At 39.8% G+C, this 15716-nt stretch overlaps 1 pseudogene; it reads left to right on the forward strand.

The window, feature by feature from the left end:
• The first annotated feature begins 261 nt into the window (after positions 1–261).
• Positions 262–693, forward strand: LOC118834884 (annotated as a pseudogene).
• Positions 694–15716: the final 15023 nt, after the last annotated feature.

The following is a 15716-nucleotide window of genomic DNA, read 5'->3' on the forward strand; positions in this document are numbered from 1 at the left end:
CAATTCTTATTTCAACAAAAAAATTGAGGTCATACAGCTTGTGCTCTATCCCTTCTCTAGTTTCATACTTCAAATTACCTTAGCAACATCCACCAGTCTTTCCATTGCACCAAGGTGTGAGGGTAAAGCGGCCCTTCTTGCTGATGCTAATCTCTATTCTTGTGCCACAAATCCCAACTTCTCCCATCTCCTCCTAGAGACTGACCTTTTAGCACCTCTCTGTCTCCTCTGCTCTGCTGGCAGTTATTAAGCTTTGCTCCTCACCCCCTAAGAATGTATGCCTGTGACAAGTTCATCCCTATCCCTGCCTTTGTGGGGGGGAGCTCTCATCTGCTGAGTAGACCGTTATCTGCAGTGGTGCTAAAACGGCCAGAGGTTCAGACAGATGAGAACCTCAGCATTTTGGCAGCATCAGGCCTCTTGACCTCACTTGTCCCCAGATGAGGATTCCAAACTAGCGCCTTCTCAGGGAACAATGACAGAACAGTCATTGGGACTGGGTCTGCCACCGTAGGGGTGGCTAGCTCTGGAGCTGAGATTGGGACTGTGTTTGGAAGTCTCATTATTGGTTATGCCAGGAACCCTTCCCTGAAGCAGCAGTTCTTTTCCTATGCCATCTTGGGCTTTGCCCTGTCTGAGGCCATGGGACTATTTTGCCTGATGTTGGCCTTGCTCATCCTCTTCACCATGTGATAGAGCCATTTCTATCCCCCAATGTTTCTGAATGTTCCTCCTCATCCTCCAGTCCTTCCATGTCTCTTCCAGCCTGTGTATACCTCCCCCTCCATCTTACCAGGCAGGCCTGGGTAAAGCCATGGGCTCAGGGTTTGACAGAGAGAAGACAAATAAATGCTGTACTAATAAGCTGTTTAAAAAAAAGAGATTGACCTTTTCACTACCATCCCTCTTCTAATTTTCAGTCTCTCCTAATCTATCACTGGCTCTTCTCCTATAAAAAGAAGATATCTTTCATCCTAAAAAAATAAAGAAAAAAGAAGAGGAAAAAAACAAAGCAAACAATTTTTTTTACTTTATCTTATCGTCTTGTCAAACTATGATCCTTCTCATATATATACATATGTATCTTAACTTTCACAAATTCTTAGAAAATCAAACAATAAGCATTAATTATTTATTAAGCATTTATTGTATGTCAACTATGTGTGCAAAGCACTAGTGAAGCAAAGAGAAGCAAAAAAAAAAAATATTTGTCCCAATGAACTTACATCATAGTGAGAGAGAAAACACATAAATAATTAGGGACATACAGAGTAGATGGGAGGAAGGCTCTAGTGTCCAAGAGGATTGGCAAAGGTCTTCTGCAGAAATTATTATTTGAGTTGAGTCTTAAAGTAAGTCAGAGATTCTAAGAAGCAAAGGAGAAAAGACAGAGCATTCTAAGCATAGGAGACAGATACAAAAACCAGCTACATTCATTGTCTTCACTTTCTTACCTCCCACTTACTTCTTAATTCCTTAAAAATCTGGATTTTATTATAGGATCAAAATCACTTTCTGCAAGCTCAGCAATGAGTTCCCTTGATAAATCCAGTAGTCTTTTCTCAGACTTTATCTTTCTTCATTTCTTTGCAGCATATGACACTGCTGATCACACTTTCCTTCCAGATATATATTTCTCCCTGTGTTTTCATGGCTTTGCTCTGCCCTGGTTCACTTCCTGCCCATCCCACTGATTCTTGTCAATCTTCTTTATAGATGAATTATCTATGCCCTACCCACTATAAGTGGGCATACTCAGTTGTAGGCTCTCTCTTTTCTCTCTATACTTCCTTAGTGATTTTATCAGTAACTAGGAATTTCACTATCATCTCACTGCAGATAATTCCCAGATTTACATATCCAGCCTTCAAATTTTCCCAGAACTCTAGTCCTAAATCTCCAACTTCCTGCTAGACAACTCTAACTGGATGTCCTATGAGCATCACAAATTGGACATACCCAAAATAGAACTCATCATTCCCACCCCTCCAACCTCAAACCTCCAAACTTCCTTATTACTGTCAAGGGAACTACCATGCTTTCAGTCACTCAGGTTCACAACCTCAGAGTCAATACTCTATTCTTCATCCATTCATTCTCTGTATCAGTTTTCAAGTTTTGTTGATTGTACCTTTTCAACATCTCTTGAAATATGCCCCCTTCCTCCCATTTTCATAGCTACTACCTGACCTCATGTTCTCATCACTTCTCACTTGGATTATTGCAACAGCCTTCTAATTGGTCTCCCTGTTTCCAGTCTATACCTTCTCCAGTCCATCTTCCATATAGCTGATGAATTCATATTCCTAAACCACTGGTCCAACCACATCACTCCTCTGATCAAGAAGCTTTAATAGTTCCCTTTAGTAAAAAATCTGCCTTCCTCTCTTTGGCATTGAGAGCTCTTCGTAACATGGCTCCAGAACATCTTTCTAGGCTGATAGTACATTATTCTTTTTCACACACTATATATTCTAGCCGAACTACTCTACTTGGCTATACCCCATACTTTCTACTTCTATGCTTTTTCACAAATGTGTTCCATGCCTAGAATTCTTTCTCCTCACCCATGTCTCTTGGACTGCTTGGCTCCCTTTAAGGCTCACCTCAAGTTCCGTCTCCTTCAAGAAGCCTTTTTTCATTAGTTTTCCCCTCAAATAGTTATATATTTATTTTGTTTATGTTACAGTATGACTGATAGGTTATAATTGCGTGAGATACAATAACCTCTTCCACAGATTCTGTAGATACTCTTATTGTATTATTTAGAGGCAATGAGATCTCAGAGCCTATAAAAGGAAACCTAGAGCTAAATTTCATTCTGGAGAGACTGCCAGCTGTTGTGGCTGCGGAAAGATAGAAAAGACTAAGATACTGTATTTCCTAAGTGAACCCAGACGAATTTTATCTTGTGAAGAAGCATGAAGAGAATTATTAGAAGAGACTTTAGCTCATATCCTGAGAGAATCAAATGATTGGAATGTGCTTCCAGAACTGAAGAGAAGTCAGCAATTATAGTAATAGTTTAAGGTAACTTTGGCTATGATGCTTCTCATAGAAGATACATTGTAAACAATTATTTATTTATACCTTTGTCTTATGTTGATTATACAATTAATACTACATCTATTACCTTTATTGTTTATTCAACTCCAGATTATTAAGGGGTTTGAGATTTACAGATATAGATATACATATACACCTGGACATTATATATGTGGAGAGAAATAAAGAGAAATGAGCAAAAGTTTATGGGAAAAGAGGTTTCTCCATTTTATTAAATAAAAATAGTTAACAAGCAGGAGTGAGGGCTCAAAGAGTAATGTTGGAATTTTAGCAATTAATAGTATAAAAGCATATTCTTTGATTGCCTTAGAACCTGAGATGAAAATTAATAAGATTGATCACTTCACATAGGTTACGTATAGGGTGGTTATCACCAAAACCTTACTACATATATATCCTGCTAATTAATCTGTGAGCACTTTGTTTCTGCCAACTAAATGTAAGCTCCTTGAGATCAGGAACTGTTTCACTCTTGTATTTTATATCTTCCATGCATATCACAGCCCTTAGAACAGAATTTGTGCTTAATAAGTACTTTTTTGATGGATTGATTTTCCATTAAGTTTTATCCATGGCCTTGGGTGACTCCCACGGAGGCAAACATAATGTGGTGAGTCAATTTGCAGTGAAATGAATAATTTTTCACCTCAGGACATTATTAAGTCAAGATCCACTCAGACCTGATCTAGAGTACCAGCTTCATCTCTGAGTATCAGAAGATTCACATGTATCAGCAACCTGATAGTGTCAAGAGAAGTAGATGGGGAGATTAAGATATTTGAATACATCTATCTTCTTCTCTACTTCTGAGGACTCTGAGGAAATAATTTATTCTGAGGTGTCAGATTTAGAGGATAATTACTACATTTCAAAATTTGTTAACACTTGTAAAGAGCCATCAAGTTTCTCATTTTCCAAAATATAGAATAAAAGGTAGGTATTATTACTTTCTGGTAGATACAGATAATAAAGGAAGGAATGTGGACAGGTCCTTCACCTAGATTTGTTTTTTTTTTCCTCTAATTTCCTTTGCATGAAAAGATTCTTAGGATTTGAGGTCACCGTATCTATATAGTTCCTGTAAGTTGGGAAGGGAGAGGGCAGTGTTCCCAAAATAAGTTTCAGAGACAAAGATCATAGTTAGGGATAGAAGGGATCACATTGAATTCCCTAATCCTAAATAGATAGTTATCTGTTACCATGGACCTTGAATTTTCTACCAGATAAAAGCACAAAGAGAAAAACAAAAGAAAACAGATTTAATCTTAGCCTGGAAGCTTTTTACAGGCATTCATTGACTGCCTTATCTAAGTGTTATGTCATTGCCTTGGCTACTTACCAAGAGGTCATAAGACTACCCTAATCAGGAAGAGGCTATTTAGTGACTATACCTCAATAAATGGCAGCAGAGGGCCCAGCAAGTGTTCCTGATGAGATCCTGGAGTCATAGACTCAGAGCCAGAAGGGACCTTAGAAGTCATATAGTCCAATCCCGTTGCTTTGCAGATAAAGAGACTGAGATACAAGGAGCAGAAGTCATTTACTCAAGGTTACAAAAATAGATGGCAGAGGATATTTTCATTCAGGTCCTCTCATTGCAACAAATGGTATCAGAGTAGTGCAGCAGCCATGAGACAATCAGGAATATGTATAGAGACAATGCGATGGAGAGTCAAGAGATGATACCCAGCAGAGAACAGTAGAGAATGGTATGATGATATAAGAAGATATTAGTAGATTGTAGCATCATCGGTGTGAGTTGTCTTAGGTACATGTACATATTTTGACTAAGTGGTTGCTGTCCACATGTATACCCTCACTTCCTAATTGGTTTTCCTATTTCTAGAATCTCTCCTCTCTAATCAATCATACAGTTGCCAACTTGACATTCCCAAAAGTCTGACCCCCTGACTTCCCTGATGAAGAAGCTTCACTGACTCCTTAATGAAACTAACACAAAATAAAAATCTTCCTATTTGGCCTTTTAAATCCTGTAAAATTGGGCCAAACCTATATTTTTACTTTTTTCACATTATTCCCCTTCATACACTCTATTTTTCAACCTTCATTATCCTACTTGCTGTTTTTCATACACCATGTTCCATTTCCAGTCTCCATGCCTTTGCTTAAGCTAACTCCCAAGCCTAGAATGCTCTCTCTCCTCCCTTTCACATCTCAGAATACCTATCAACATTCTAGACTCATCCCAGGTTCTATTGCCTACATAAAACCTTTGTTTTGAATGCCCAGGTATTGGTGCTCCTCCCCCTTCCCCAATATCAGCTTCTCCAAATTATTCTGTACATACTTTGTATTTATGTATCTATTAACATGTTGCCCTATTCCCTTTCTCTATGCCAATGCAATAGAAGTTCCTTGATGACAGAAACTGATTTGTTTTTGTACCTGCTCCCAACTCCCAACAACCATCTCAGGGCTTTGCTAGATATTTAAAAGCACTTGTTGAATTAAAAGACCCCAAACAAAATACTGAGAATATGGGGAACAGTAGCACACTGATAACAGAGAAGAGGTGCATCCATTTGCGAAAGAGAACTCATGGCCAACAAATCTGAAAAAGTGGTTTTACCATCATTTCCCGTATTTATTGGGGCCATCTTAGGTGCAGTAGTCTCTACCAGGAGCCATAAACATCAAGGAAAGAGCAAAGACGTTCATCACAGAGACAGGAAATCCACAATGCCTAGAACTGCAAAAGGAGACTAACTATTGGAGAGAATTTTCTGAGTGCCTCATAAAGTCTCAGGAGAAAAGGAAAGGAATAATATTTTGGAATATGTAAAATGAGATTGGGGCAAACCAAGAAGAGTGCAGGAGGGAGTCATTTAAAGTCATTAAAAGGGATATTCCAAGCAGCCTTGTTAGATCTTATCCATTTCCAACTATTGAGGATTTTTGTAAGCCTCAGAATCCCTTGTCTATGATTTTGTTGAAAGGTTCTAGCTAGAACAAATTTATGAACCAACCAGGCTTCTATTACAACTTCAAAATAAGGCAGGAGAATAATTAACCTGGGTATCCACACTCCAAGAGAGTTATTTGCTTATCTCTTTGGTCTTAAGAGGGCCTGAGAAAGATTCATTAATGAATACATTAAGGAATTGCCCAGCTCACTTCTTGGTCTACATAATGAAGCTAATTTCCCATTATCGATAGGCAACCCTCACAGGTTCTGGAGTCTGGCCTCCCAGGGAGAACCAAGGAGAAGGATGGGATTTCTAGATGAGTGGTCATGTCAATAACCCTCAGCCATTGAGAAAGAGGCAAACAGGTCAATTAGTGAGGCACTGAGGTTTAGCTCTGTTCCCTGAAATTGTGCTCTCATCTCATGATTGCTTCAGGAGCCTTTTAATGTTTAAGTGACTCTTGACAGAGGGGATATACTATTTTCCTCCAGAATGAAAATATCATCCCATGTACTTCGGGGAAAAATAAGACTTAGCTTAAATTTCCCTCCTGTTGAAGATGATTCTCCTCCCATCCTCTCTCTAGGCACTTCCCTAGTCTCCTCTCCAAAGCTAAGTCCCAGAAAATTGGCCATATTATACACTAGGTCAACACTAGTGTATCATGGTACATTAAGTGCTAAATAATTAAATTGACACCATCTGGACCAAAACATTGACTTCTCCCTGGTGTCAAAAAAGCAAGGGCAGCAGAAGTTAAATTCAATGGGCTAGAAGCTTCTGAACCCCAGGGTTTTGAGGGATTCTGAGGTTGACAAAGCAACAGCACAATACTTACATCCAGGAGGCATTACCTTACATTGTCTACAGACTTTAAAAAGGAAATATGAATATAAGCTCTTTGAAGGCAGGGCTTATTTGGTTTTCGCCTTTGTCGGCATGCCTTTGAACATTGTGAGTATGTAAATAAAGGTTTGTGGAGATGGATTGAAGAAGTGAAGGATCTGGGTGATTTCTGCTGATACCCTTTTCTATAGGCAGATCCATTACTAAGGAAAGGCAATGGAGGTTACATTACACTCCACATCACCAAAAGTTAGAGGGCACTGACATTAGGACTTAAGCAGCATAGAAATAACTAAGCTTAGTACCTAGTGGGCAAGAATAACTAGTTCAAGAAGGATGCTTCCAAATGGCTTACTTTCTCTCTGTCCTTTTCTCCCTAGACTCTATCCTAGTCAACTTCCTTGCCAACCTATCATGTTCCTCTCATCCTCCACTTTCTAGCTATATGACCTTGGACGAGTCACTTAACTTCTTGGATCCTCAGTTTCCTCAGCAGTAAAAAAGGAATAAGAATAAGAATTGGATTTTTGTTGTTCAGTTCTTTTAGTCATGACTGACTGTTTATGACTCTTTTTGGGGTTTCCTTGGCAAAGACAATGGAATGGTTTGTAATCTCCTTCTCCAGCTCATTTTACAGATGAGGAAACTGAGGCAAAAAGGGTTACGTGACCTGTCCAGCATCACACAGCTAATAAGTATCTGAGGCCAGATTTGAACTCAGGTAAAGGACACTTCTTGACTCCAGACCTGGTGCTCTATCCACTGTACCAGCCAGTTCCCTCAATAACTGCATTACCCGCTTCAGAAGGTTTATTTAACAAATTATTATGAACCAACTATTGACAGAGCCCTGTGGTAGGTGTTAGGGGAGGCACAAAATTTAAAATTATCTACACAACTGACTTAAGTGACTTTTCCAAGACCACAGAGCCAATAGTGGCTGAGATGGGACAAAAGCTCAGATCTTCTTGTCTTTGAGGGCTTCTCTATTCACTATAACATGCTGGGGATGGAAAGTTTTTTTTTAAAGAAATAAATGATTTTATATAATACTCTATGCCCTGAAAGTGTCACATTCACATTAGCTATTATTATAGCTAATGATAGTATCACTGTTAACAATAATAATAGTAATAATAAATAATTACCTCCTGCGAAACAGGAGCCCACACCTGTCAAGAAAATTAAACTCCCATTATGACTTTGACAATGCCTAGTGCTCTAGTAAAGACAGACCAGGACCTTGAGCCCGAGATCCCAGGACACAGCAGTGCTCCCCAAACCATCCTCCACTCTTCCAGCCTGGTCTCCATAGCCCTTCTCAAAAACAACCCTTTGTAAAAAGGGGTGCACCATCTCTGCTACTACCAACACCAGCTATAGACCAGTTGCCACCATTGGGTAAGCAAGTGCAAAATCCCGGAGAATAGTAGTGCCTCCTAGACCATTATCCCCAGTCCTAGACTTGTATCTATTATCCAAGGGAAAAAACTCTATGGAGAAGAGGCCCCTCATTTCCACCACCACTACCAATTCTTGGTTAAGGAAAAAGCAAAGATCTTTGTCACAGAGACTGGAAATCCATGATGCCTAGAATTGTAGGCAGAGTACCCCACAGGCTCAGCCTACTTCACCTGCATGTATAAATTGGGTCTCAGCCCCAACAATGCCTTTGCTCCCGGAGTCTTCAAGCTATATTTCATATTATTTTCTCCAGGCAAACAAAAGCTATTCATTATATCTCTAAGTGATACCAATATTTTAATTGTCACCTGCTCATCTGGGCATAGAAATAGAAAATCTGAGATGACAGAATCATAGACTGAGAACTATAAGGGACCTTAGAGGTCATCTAGCACAAACACCTCATTTTATACATGAGGAAACTGAGGATGCAATGTGGGGTTAAGTAAAACCTTGACTCTCCAAAAGCGCAGTAAGAGAACAAGATGGAAAAAACCCTGAATTCTGGTTCAAATAGAACCCCTGTCTCACCCTACATCCCCAAGCCATGTATAGTTTTCTGTTATGTAATTTTTGAGGTATGTTGAGGATTTAAAATTAGCATTTCTCCAGATTTATAGTCAAAATAGAACTCTTTAACATGGTTGCTTAACATCTGTTGAGTGTTACAACATTCTAGGTCTTGCACAGGAAGTCCTTGACCTCCATGAGCTTATGTTCTAACTTATCACGAGCCACAGAGTATGCATGTCACTTCAAAATATTTAATATTTCCAAGAAGGAAGCATTTCCCCTATTTTCTATGTTGCTGTCAGCTTCAGTAGTTTTCTGTGAATATTTTAGTCCAAGGGCTTTTGGAGAGGGTTCCATAGGTATAACTGAGGACACCTGCTCAGATTCTCCTCTTCATACAATTTTCCTTCATGTAGCAACAATTTCCCTCTAAATGAGTGATTTTGTGACAAATGCACCATCAAACTCAAGGAGAATAAAAATAGACCTATCCCAGAACTTACGTATACTAATGAGATGTGTTGACATGTATTTTTATAGCCAGAAAAGGTCTTAGTAAGGCCAATGATTATACATGTAAGACTGCAATGTTTCCTCTTAGTCTCAAGTTGTATCTCTTCTAGCTATCTGAAGTTTCAAATCGAAAAGTGAGGGTAGAATTTTCGAGGTGTCTCATGATGGCTGAAGCAACACCAGAGAGGGTGGTAGCGCCTAGTTGGGTAACATTACCCTAGATGGGCCTCTAGAAAAATTCTTGTCTGTTATTGAAATCAGGGATTATTCAGTTCTAAAGCATTCTAGGGCAGAATTGGCTAAATGAAATGGCAGGTATTAAACCAAAATATTCATTTTTCTTATTTCTGCTTAGGATGTGAAAACTATTACTTGTATGAAATAGGGAATTAAGGAAAAAAATAAAACCTATTTCATCTGGGATAAAAAAATAAATTATCATGATTTTTGGTCTTGCATGTAGGCCCTGGCTCCATACTCCCAGAGCCAGGCAGATTATACCTCCTCCTCAAGGTTCTAGGGTACCCTGAGGGATTTTGTAGCTGTCCCTCCTCTGTGACCATTGACTTCAGGCCCATGGTCTGTGTTTCCCCCATTTGTTAGTGGGCCAGTGACTAGCACAGCTTCATATTTAACCACTTAACACTGAGTAGCTTTTACAAAGGGTTACTTACTTTGCCGATAGAGAAAGAGTAAAGTATAAACACTTTCCCCGTTACCTTGGGGTCACACTCCTCTCTTTATCACTTTGATTTCTGGATTAGTAGATGCAAAACATAGCTTAGTTCTTAAATAGCACTTATCCCATCAAGTTTAGATGAATCCTACTTCTGGACTAGAGTGCTGAAGGACACTTCTGGAAGATCTTCCTGGATCCTCAGTCCACTGATACTGGCTACAAAATAAGATCTGGATTCTGACTCTTGCATTCTTATGGCTAGATCTCCCATGGAAGAGCCAGTGCATCCTGGGCCATCACTAGTCATTTTGACTTGCCCTGCCATTGGACTTCAATGACTCAGGAAGAGAGAGTGAGGCTGATGACTTTGTGCATTTCTGTCTCACTTAAATCCAACTCACTGGAGAAAGGAGAGAAGAAGAGAGCAGAAGAGAAGAGGGGAGGGGAGCAGAAGGGAGAGAAGGGAAGAGGAGGGGAGAGGAGGGGAAGGACAGGAAGGAAATGGAAGGGAGGAGAAAAGAAGGAAGGAGAGGGGAGGAGAGGGGATAAGGAGAAAAAAAGGAGAGAGGAGGGGAAGAAAGGAGAAGGGAAGGGAAGAGAATGAAAAGTCAAGGACCCAAAGATATATCCTGGGGTCATATGGCTTCATAACAGAAATACACTTAGGATTTTTTGGTAGCACCTTAGTCTGTCACTGAATATCACGAGTTAAGGAATCACCTCACTTATCTGAACACAGTCCATAGGCAACCAAAGCTGACTTACTCCTTTTTTTTTGAAGATGTTGACTGTTCTGGCTATGTAACCAACAGAAAATGGCTACTCCCAAGCACATGGTTAAGCATCAAAAACCAGTTACAGAATGTCCACACATGCTCTAGTCTCTCCAAGGCCCTTTCCATATAATTTCATCATGATTCTCTCAGAGGCAGCTCTCTAAAGTCCTCCACTTCAGGGAGCTGCCATCTAAGGGGCTCTGGACATGCACCAGACCTCTACTACTTTGGGAACCAGGATAGTTTTCAGAAGTTTGGTTGAGTAAGGAAAGTAGAGATAAATAGGCAACAAATTGAATAAGTAAGCAGGAAACCAAACCATCCTGAGGAACAAAAATATCCTAAAATCTTCCTCATTCTGTAAATGGCTTTGACTGCAGATGAGGGAAATGACCCCTAGGTGTGTTCTCTGAAAAGACACTGGATTAAGGAGTTACGGCTTTCTCTAGAGATTCAAAGGATGAATACTAGCCTAGATTCTAGAAGAGAAAAACTTCCAAGAGGATTATACTTTAGGGAGAATGGGGCCTCAGCTAATGAACATAGCTATAAACACATGGATGTGCCTGCATACATCCTCTAGCAACCACTATCAGGCATTTGCATTTACAAAGGAAGGATGGCCCCTGAAGTTCCCAAACAGCCAATCTTCTTATATACACTGAGAAAAGGGTTAAACTGTTATACAAACCAGGTATTATAGCACACACTGGGACGGGTCTAGTTTCACTGGCTCATATACCAGACATTATAGGGCTGAAGAAGATATGAAAAGGCCATCTAGCTTCCACAGGAAATACAGCAGAAAGACTGTTGTTGTTTGACCTTCATTCTCAAAAAGGACCATGACATCAAGAAGGTAAGGCCATGACTGGCAAGTGAATTGGATTTAAGTGAGGGAGGGCTGTGCAAAGTCACCAGCCTCGCTTTCTTCTCCAGAGCCATTTTGGTCCAGTAGCCAGATATAGTTCAGGATGATTGGAGATGGCCTGCACAGTGGAAAGGGAATTGATTCTGGAATCAGAGGACCTAGGCTCAAATCCTGCCTCATATGATGATTACCTATGTAACCTTGGGCAAATCAGCCACTTAACCACCCTAGATCTCAGTTTCCTCATCCATAAAAATGAGTCAGTTGGACTAAATAGGCTTTGAGGTCCCTTCTAACTCTAAGTCTGTGAGGGCCAGCTTGGCATAGTAGAAAGAGCCCTGGAATGGACCTCAGAAGGACTAGGTTTGAGTTATGGCTCTTCTCACACTGGCAGTGTGACCTTTCACAATTTATATAAACTCTCTCCAGAATCCCTATTCTCCTTTAAGGCTCAGAGAAAGCACCAACTTCTATAAGAAACCATTCCTAATCCTCCAAGGGCCTGCTGTCCTACTCCCCTCATCAGCTTGTATTTATTTTGCATATATTATGTATCTATTTTGCATATACATATATATCTACATATTGTTCCTCTCTTAAACTGTGAGGTCCTTAAGAGCAGTGTAATATCAATTAAGTTGGGCATCTTATCTTATCCTGTTATAATTTTAGCACCTTCCTGAAAGAAAAGAAGCCTTATATGCCAGAAAGAGTCCCAATTTCTTAAAAACAAGTTTCCCTCTTTTTAAAAATCAAGGGCACTTCTTGTAAAAGATTAAAATAAGAAAAGAGCCAGGTCCAAACCCCTATCTACTAGGTGCTAAGCCTGTGTGGGCATGAAGCCCTCAGGGTCCTTAAGGGAGTTGCTAAGACCAGAGCCAATAGTAAGAGCCTAAGTTCTGGTCACTCAGATGACGTTTGATGACAGCTAAAGAGTACATAAAAAGGGAGAACAGAGCTATTTGCTTAGGGCTCTCACTCTTGGTGGCCATGCTGATGTGGAGACTCTGGGCAGCTGTAGTTAAGAGCCCTCCAGCTTGTAAACCTAGACGTTTAGACTTTGTTAAACCCTGGTAACTATGTACTGAGATTTGAATCAGACAAGGTCTGTCTGTTGATGTTTGTAATTTGTTTGTATCTGCTCTGAAGTTCAGGGGGCTGGCTTTTTCACCTGAACTAAGTGAATGATATTTGTATGTTTGATTGAAATAAGATTGTTAACCCCTTAATGTTGCTTTCCTTAGTAAAGCAGATCAAAAGAACCTGTGCTGGCAGCTTTCTTTGCGCTGGTTGTGGGTGGGTCTTACATCCCTTCAGCAGCCACTAGCAGATTGTTGCAGCAAGCAGGAACTGATTCACCTTTTTCCCCAGCATGTAGTCCATTGCCTGATACACAGTAGGTGCTAAATAAATGCATGTTGATCGACTGCTCTTTAAAATGAGTATAATAATATTTATTCTAACCTTTTTCCATATGGGTTAGATTTGGCATCTTGCCTTCTGATATCCCTTTGATAAGGGACCAGGCTTTACCCCCCAAAACCTGACCAGAGCCTCTTGGCTCAGGAGCATTAGTTCTTTACAAATATAGTAGATAAGGGGCTGTCATGAGAAACAAATAAGAAAAAAAATATGCAAAGCTCTTCAAAGACTGTAAAGTCCTCTGTAAAATGTTGGCGATCTGTAGAATGAAAAGAGATCTTCAACATCACCTAAAAGAACTCCTGATTTTACAGGTACGGAAATTTAGGCCCAGGGAGGAGAAGTGGCTCTGTTTGGTCACATACCCAGTGGTATCTTCCCGAGCAAGTCCCTTACATCTTTCTTTGCCTCTGGTCCTTCATCTGCAGAGTGAGGATTATAACAGCACAAACCTCCCATGAGCATCAAATGAGATAATGTGTAAAATATTCTGCAAACCTTAAAACCCTATATAAATGCTGCTGCTGCTGTTTGTTTCTTGTTTGTTGTTGTTGTTGTGTAACCAGGTAATGGTTAGGACCCAGATCACCTAGATTTAATAGTCTTTCCACTATACTATAGGACTCTTTTATATGCATTAGGTTAGATAGCAAACTTCTGGAGGGCAGGAATTGTCTTTTGCCTCTTTTTGTCTCCCTAGATCTTAACATAGTGACTGACATAGTAGGCACTTAATAAATGTTGATTGATTGATTCATCCTAGACTTCATCTAGTCTATTTTTTCAAAGGCCTCCTGAGATGCATTACGTAGCTCCCTATGGAAGCCCTATTTACCTTACATAAGTGACATAAGTGGAAGAAAGAAGAGTTTTAAAAATGTCTCGGTCCTTCAATATTGCCTTATATCTGCCATCTTCTCTGCAGCTTCCAGCATTCAAAGTTCAAATTCCTGCTCTAATAACTCATGGCTCTTTTCTTATTTTAATCTTTTACAAGAAGTGCCCTTGATTTTTAAAAAGAGGAAAACTTGTTTTTAAGAAATTGGGACTCTTTCTGGCATATAAGACTTCTTTTCTTTCAGGAAGGTTCTAAAATTATAACAGGATAAGATAGGAACTAGATCATTGATAGAATGATCTTCAAGGATGAGGAAACCCTTTCGTGAATGTGGGTTTGCCCATTCTCTGCAAATTATAGTCTTAGGGAGTTGCCAGAGAGTAAGTGATTTGCCCAGGTTTACACAGTCCATATGTGTCTGAGGCTTGCTCTCAATCTACTATGCTGCCATGCCTCATAAAATAAAAATAATGCATATTTACATAGTATTTTAAAGATTTTTCTCATCACAATAAACCTGGTATATCCATTTCGCAGATAGGAAAACTGATGGGGCAGAGAGAGGATAAATGACATGTTCTAAACATCATCAGAGGCCAAATTTAACTCCAGATGTCTGCTGACTCCACAATAGCATTCTACCTTTTGTGCAAATCCCTTTAGTGTCTGAAAAAAAAGGGAATAGAATATTACCTGGTGATATGTGTGAGGCAATGAACTTGGTGTTGGACTTAGAGTCAGGATGACCTAGGGTCAAATCCTACCTTAAGCACTTACTAGCTTGTGTGACCTTGGGCAAGTTACTTGTGATCGACTCTAATGCATATAAAATAGTCCTATAGTATAGTGGAAAAAATATTAAATTTAGGTGACCTAGGTCCTAACCATTACCTGGTTATGCAACAACAATAACAACCACAACTACAACAATAAACAACAACAGTGACCACAGCAGCAGCAACAGCATTTATATACGCCTTTAAGGTTTGCAAAACATGTTACATAGAAATAATAGTAATAGCACCTACCTCCCAGGGTTGTTGTGAAGATCAACTGAGATAACATGTGTAAGGCACTATGTAAGTTCTAGCTATTACTACGACCTTGGGATTTATGTATAGTAGCAGTCCACCTCAGTGGGATTTTTCATTGCAATATGTTCAAACCGCTGGATTTCTTAAGAGTGACTTCTGATTTCTAGGACGTATATATCCTAAAGTAGGTTACTGGTCAAGTTCCTAGCATGGAGGTGCTTTATAGAACTGAACAAATTTGGTTTCTCTGTGTATGGAAAGGAAGCAAGGAAGGAAGAAAGAAGGAAAGAAAGAAAGAAGAAGAAGAAAGAAAGGAAGGAAGGAAGGAAGGAAGGAAGGAAGGAAGGAAGGAAGGAAGGAAGGAAGGAAGAAGGAAAGGAAAGAAAGAAAGAAAGAGAATGAAAGAAGAGGACGGAAAAGGAAGGAAGAGGAAGGAAGGAAGAAGGAAGGAAGGGAGGGGAGAGGATGAGAGAGAGAAGAGAAGAAAGAAAGAAAGAAAAGAAGAAAGAAAGAGAAAAGAGGAAAGGAACGAGAAAGAGAAAGGAAAAGCAAGCAGCAAGGAAGGAAGGAAGAAAGGAAGGAAGGAAGAAAGGAAGGAAGGAAGAGAGAGAAAGAAAGAAAGAAAGAAAGAGAGAACAGGGTGGGAGGGAGGAAGGAACAAAGAAAGAAAGATAGACAATAGAGGGATAGATAGATAGATGATAGATAGATAGGTGGATGAATGGATTGTTATGAAGATACATGGGGACATATGGGGCAGAGGGGAA

Source organism: Trichosurus vulpecula, chromosome 1 (genome assembly GCF_011100635.1).
Source record: "Trichosurus vulpecula isolate mTriVul1 chromosome 1, mTriVul1.pri, whole genome shotgun sequence".
In the NCBI taxonomy this organism is placed as follows: Eukaryota; Metazoa; Chordata; class Mammalia; order Diprotodontia; family Phalangeridae; genus Trichosurus; species Trichosurus vulpecula.